Below are 7,190 nucleotides of genomic sequence, written 5' to 3'. Positions count from 1 at the left end.
TATTATTACCCCACATAACCACTGAAAGTGAGGATTGCCTGTATATTTGTTTGGACATAATTTGTGGGAAATCAATCAATTAAATTACTTGCATCCATGTTACCTTCTTACACACTTCTCATTACACAATAGTAATGAATTAAAAATAACTTTCAGAGAAAATTATCCACATTTCAATTAAGCAATTCAAAAGTTAAATTATATGATTCTGGTATTTTAAAAAAATAATTCTTTGTAATGTTGAAAGCTTATTTCCCAAGTTTCCTACATTTTCTCTCAAATAGTTTTGCAAGCAATCTTTCACACAGAAACAATTACTTCAATGACAAAAATTTAGTGATTGGTAGAAATCAATTCAAATGCCTTCCATTTTATGAGATACTTCAGATACAGCATAAATACTAAATATGAATTGTTGAAGCTACTCTTTAAGATTATAATTTATGATTAAGACATTTTATCAATACATAACTAAACTAAAATGTTAATGGAAATGATTAAGGAGCCAAAATTTCCCTAATGGAATAAATAAAGGAGGGAAGCAGTTAATCTTGTTATTTTACAGTTCAAGGGAACAAACCCAGGGAAGATAATTGACTTGCACAATGGTCCCTAAACTGTAGCATGCATCAGGATAGTCTGGAAGGCTGGTCAATCTGGACAGCTGAATGTCACTTTCAGAGCTTCTGATTCAGTAAGCCTGGGTGGGTTCCAGAATTTGTGTTTCTAACAAGTTACCAGATGATGCTAATACTGTTAATCCTAGGACTACTTTTAGTACCACTGGCCTAGAATTATAAAGTAAATAAATGTGGCAGAACTGCCCTCAAAACCCAGGGTGCTGGCTATTCAGTCCATCCTAGGAAATTGCTTCTTCTTTTATTGTTTATTTTTAATGTCAGTTAGTCTATTTACCAGAGACTTTGTAAGCATTCATTCCTTCATTTATTAATACATTTAGTTCCCTCAAAAACACAATGAGGTAACTACTGCAGATGCATTTTGCAAATGAGAAAAGCTCGTCTAACACAAATGTTAAGAAAATTGCCAAAAAGCACTTATCTAGTGAGCACAGTAACCTGGATGCAAACACAAGCACATCTCAATTAGAGCCCTTGTGCTTGACTCTTGCTCAAATTTTCTATGTTAAATCACGTCTCTCTAATATTTTCTCGATACTATTGTGGCTCCGATTTGCCAGGTAACAATATCATTATTCGAGATAGAAATAATTTCTTAATAATAAAAAGACTCATTTAATACTCAACAACCCTATGAAAAAGACCTGATTATACCGTATTTCCCCATGTATATGTTGCACCCTTTTTGGAAAAATTAGGGGTCGAAAAACTGGGTGTGTCTTATATAGTGTTTATAGATTTTTTTGACAATGATGAATAGTTGTATGAATTTTATGATGAATAAAACTTGTGTTCAGTAACTTTATGTAATACATTTTTTTTTCAAATTTCAGGCCCCAAAATTAAGGTGCATCTTATATATGGGAGCTTCTTATACATGGGGAAATACGGTAATTCCCACTTTGCAGATGAGGAAAGAGAAGCACAGAGAAGTTTAACAGCTTTCTCCAGGTGACACACCTGGTAGGTGACAGAGCAGAGATTTAAATCCAAATTATCTGACTCCAGGGCCCATGCTTGCAACTGCTACATTAAACTTTTTGTCACTGGAGTACATGCTGTCCTGCACCTGTTTCATTATTATATAATTTTCTAACAAATAAATATGAAGAATGATTTGAATATGGTAATTTAAAAGGATATCCAACATTCTGAACTTTCAAAATTGTGTGCTGTGTATCTCTTACAACACTATATTCCTGGTAGTTTGAAGATATCCACATTTCATAGCTTTCATCTCAATTTTGTACAAAATTGATAAAGGCCTTCTGTTAGTTGGAGAATAAATATGTAACAATTCCACCACTATCTTCAATCTGTCATAACATTTGTTTTTACTAGTTCACTAGAAGGTGAATTTTTAAAGGAATAAATTTGCTTCCTAGACCTAATAATGAACCAGCCTTATCATGTGGCAGTCAACCTAATTTGATGAAAAACTCATTCACATGAAAACACCATGGCCTACTTCCTTCAAATTGACTGAGGAGAGATGGCTCTCTCTCAAGCATGCTGCCATCTTCCCTGCCTCTTTAAGCTTGAATGTCCAGATTGTAACTCATACTACATGCACTTATAACCCTCAAATACCCACTTCCTTCCCTGGCTACCAGCAGAATTGCATTGTGAGCACAATCTTCAGAGCCTGATATGGCCGAGTTGTTTCTGAGTAGGAGTCATTTCATTATTTCTGTGCAAACTATAGTCAAAAGCCTGATGCTTAGCATTGAGTATATTTATCTGATTTCTGATCATAAAATTGCCATTACTAAAGAAGATAGTATATTTAATATCATCCAACTGATAATAGGAATGTTATAGAGAAATATTCACAGGTTCCTGCTGAAATCCCCAAAAAGCTGTTTTTAAAAAAACAAATGTTTTTTTTCTAGAGCAAGACCATAAAAATTGATCTTCAGAGGATTTCATGCTCTTTTAAATTCCTCACTTTGCTTCATCTCATGATAAGTGAATTTGCACTAGATTCATTGCATTGAGACTTATTTACAAGCCCACATGCTTTTACTATGAGTGATTTATCTGTCCTCTACCCACTAGAAAATTATTGCCATTGCCTAAAATATTCTTTGTAGTACAGGCATATAGCACAGTATAACACAGATTGATTGATTGGCAGTGAATTTTGGACATTTGTTAGATGGTATGTATATTAAGAATTTTTTTCTATTAAGATAAAATAGATGCTCAAGATTTGGTTAAACTTATTTCTTAAGTTTAGAATGTGTGATCCGTGCATAGATTCAAAGGCCAAAAAAGTACATAAAGAGAAAAAAATGAAAGTCTTCCTCCCTTTCTTGACCCCATGGGTCCAGTTCCCACATTGCCCCCAGCTCACATACATATACATATAACAACCTCTCTTGGTTGTTATGTGTTCTCAGAGAGTTTATCATGTAGTCTTTTAGAGTTTCTTTATGCATATTTCAAAAAATACCTCTATCGTTTCACAATTTTCTTCCCATAGGCTTTGGTAATTCATTTTTAATTTTATCCTACATATTTCATCCTTTTTGTTAATACAGATGCTTTTGAACTTATGATATGGTTATGTTCTAATAAACCCATCATAAGTTGAAAATATCATAAGTTGAAAATGCGTTTAATATACCTATTCTACCAAATAGCATAGTTTAGCTTCGCCTACTTAAACATGCTCAGGACACTTACATTAGCCTACAGCTATGCAAAATCATCTAACATAAAACCTATTTTATAATAAAGTGTCAACTATCATGTGTACTTTATTGTGTACATTGCTTTTGCACCATTGTGAAGTCGAAAAATCACAAATTGAACCATCTAAGTCGAGATATTTGAGATGGAGTTGTCTTTCATTATATGTTCTATATAGATGTTATTTTATATGAATACTATTAATTACTGTATATCAATTGTGTACCTTACTAATTCACTGAATTATCTTTTTTAGATAGTTCTTAATTTTATTGACCTTTTCTTGTATAACAATCATATTATATAAGCTAAAATATTTTGCCCTCTCACTTTTATTTTCTATACTGTCAATTTTTTTGAATGATAGAATAGTATTTACCACAGTGGCTTATTGAAAGAACTGAATAAATTTACATGTATAATCTCACCTGGCACATAGTAAGTGCCATGTAACAGTTTGCTGTTAGTTTTTCTTTGTCACTTGCTTCTACTTGTATATCATCTCTAGCTATCTTCTGTATCATCTATGCCAACCCTTGCCCTTCCTTCTTTATCAGGACTTTTACTTTATTCATAGAAAATTCTCAGTATCTCCCTAGAATTATTTTAGTGCCTGCTATATACTAGTCACTATGATAACACATGTTATGGTGAATAAGAAGGACCTTAACGGAATGTGCAATCTGGTAAAGGGTACAAAGCAAACTGCAGATAATTATTTTATTAATGTCTTAATCAGCTATGTATATAACTTTAGCTATCCATGTTATTAATCAGACACTGGACAAATCAATGTATTTCTAGAAAGTTAGAGATTTCTTCTGTTTCACCTATAAGGTCCTTGCAGCCACAACTTATTACCCAGAAATACCCTCCTTATATATGTGCAGGGGCAGAGGGTTAAGTAGATCACCCTTTGTTTAGAGAAAGGGTATATCCTCCAGGTTAAGTCATGTCTGAAAAGGTCTTTCTGCCTCTACAGAAATGGCCACTTTGCTTGCTACCTCCTGAGAATGGGGTTTAATTATTTAACTCTTTAATGCCCTTGTGGTTTCAGGCATTATTGGTACATGGAGTATTTGGTTAATGCAACTTACATTTTTGAATTGTTGGTCTCCTTCATGTGACTTGATAACAAACAAGGTTATCTATAACCTGAAGATTAAATAACCTTATAAAATCTCCTCAGCTGCAGTCGGTGATTGTATTACGCTGCTTTCCATTTTATTTTTTATCACCACTAGGCTATGGCTAAACCTAGATTCCTTTCTTTTTATTAAAGCACTCTAAATAAAGTAAAGCCTGCTTTAAAATAATCTTTAGGTCCATTGGAATAAGGTACACCTTATTTCTTAAGAAAAATAAACCTGACAGCTTTTTACACAGTAAATAGGGGTAGGACAAAGAATATATATTATTTTCCCAGTCCAAACGCAAATTTCCAAACCTAAACAATATCATTCTTCTCTGTAAGTGCTTCATGGGAAATTAAATTTTGGAATTGGGGCATAAAGGCAAGTTTTTGTTGCTGTTGTTATAGGAGATTGCAATTTTTCCAGCAGATACACAGGACAACAACTATAATGAAAATACCATTGCTATAATCAGTGAAGTCAAGGCTGCTGTTACAGAGGAATAACTAGAATGACCCCTGTGCATGCTTCTAAGAGCTTGTTTGCAGGGTGTTTTTGTAGGAAAGAAAACATGGCTCAAGAGGCTAAAAAATTGAGGCTGTGAGGTTAAGAAGTCCATACAAAACAGTGAGGATAAATAGTAAAGATGCTGAATGACTACATTTTTTAATTCTACTAAAGGGAATCTAGCAGCATATAAAATATTGGACAAGATCACCCAAAACTATTTGCTTGTCTCTAACTTTTTATGAAGGTTCATTGTTTGACATTAGCAAGGACAGCTCAGTGAGAGTTTGACTTGGGAATATGAAATTATACATCAAAGGAGAGAGAGTGGCAAGAAAGGAGTCAAAGTGCAGATTTGGAGCCATCTGCTTGGGGGTGATAAACGAAGCCTGTTACTCTCCCAAGAATCAGGAAATTTGAGGGTTAAACCTTCAGAAACTGCAGGAGGCATCGAGAAGGAAAGAAAAATAAAGACCAAAGCAAAAGTCAGTGGAAAGCCAAAATTATATATTTTTAAATTATTTTTCAGTTTCTGCTCTTCATTTATAGAATGTACATGAATTTATATTTCTTTTTTTAAGTATTTTTGTTGTTTGTCATAAGGTTGTTCTCTAATATTTGCCCATCAGTGTCTTGAATATCTAGTACAATATAATTACATAAAATAATTTCCTAGAAAAAGGCCAGTGTGTATTTTACTATTTAATAAACATGGTAGAAACTCTTGTGGCATGTGCTGAACAAAACACAATATACGTAGCATTATTTTGTACAGGGGTATGTTTTCAATTAAGAATTAATAAACTTTTATGATTGGAAAGAGGCTTGAATTAAATGTATCTTTCAGAGCTTTTCATAGAGCTATATATTCTGGAAGGCCTCTACAATCTCATTTTTCTGCATGGCAGTAGGAAAGGCTCATTTCCTTCTATGCTAATTTAGCCATGTAAACTAAAAGCTGGAAGATTAAAAAGTGTTTAAATGAGTGCGTCCCCCAAGGCTTCTTTTGTGTGTAAATTAGTGCACAATAAATCCTCGTCATTCCAATGTTCTAACGGCTTTACTTAAAGTAAGTAGCTTGCTGTACAGCTTAAGTTATGAAGTTTACTTACAGTGATTTAGATGATCTCATGACAATATATTGGTCACAGTTCTGCTGATGCTTCATGTGCCTTTTGAATTTCCACTTAGGGCCATGGAACTCAGATATGGCCCATTGCTTGGGGTGATGAGAATTAGTTCACTATCCATCAAAATTTTTTCTCCTTATATCCTATGTACTTGCTTAGGATTATTTATGCAAAACCACCCCTATCTTTATTTTTTTATTTTAAATCTTTAATTTCTGTATTCACATTGTTCCTTTATTTTGCTTCCAGTAAGAAAGGAGAGCATGCTCTAGCCCTTTGTCCATCATCCACAACCCCTGGGCAGAGGCGTGCCAACCCCCTTGCCTGCCAGCTGCCTCAAGGGCCCACCCCTATCTGTTTTGAATGTAGATGCAATTATGATGCTATCAATAAAGTATTCATAGGCGTTTTTATCTCAGCTAAGAATCCAGAGCTATAAAATAGGGGGAAAGATGATAATTCTGAAAATTCCTAGAGCAAATGACATATTCTACTAAGTAGGGCAAAGTTAGGCAAGGCATTTAAATAGCACCTCAAGAAAGCTTTGTCACAACAGAGAACTTACTTACGCTCTGAGTCTCTGCTTTCAGAAAATAATGGCTATGCTTTTTATCCATCTCATAGAATTTTAGCAATTATTTTAAGTGAGAAAAAGAGGAGTGATATTCTTCAAACTAGAGAGGGGGAAAACTTGAATGTATTCACCTTGCAAATACTAGACATATCTTTTGTATAACACACCGTAATAGGCAGAGCTAAATAAAGCAGTCCTTAGTGTTAGAATTACAATACCCTGGGACTCAGTTTGGGGTCATACAGAAGGTGAAAATACCGATACATTAGCCCAGGACAGATGTGGTTTATTTTTGTCAGCCCTGCTTTTTATTACTACTACTCTCATTGCATTCTCTAAAGTGCCCTGATTCAGGTGATAACTCATAACCTTCTATGGAAAGAGGAACTGCTTTCATTGCTCTTTCCCTTTTGTGAACCAATGCTTCTCCTGATTATCTTCTAGAGCCAAGATTCCTCCCCCCAAACCCCTGTTTAATCAGTTGCAGGTGGGGTCTTGTCAGGAGTGCTTT

This window comes from Hipposideros armiger, unplaced genomic scaffold (assembly GCF_001890085.2).
Source record: "Hipposideros armiger isolate ML-2016 unplaced genomic scaffold, ASM189008v1 scaffold_287, whole genome shotgun sequence".
NCBI lineage: Eukaryota > Metazoa > Chordata > Mammalia > Chiroptera > Hipposideridae > Hipposideros > Hipposideros armiger.
Note: the sequence above shows the minus strand (reverse complement) of the source record.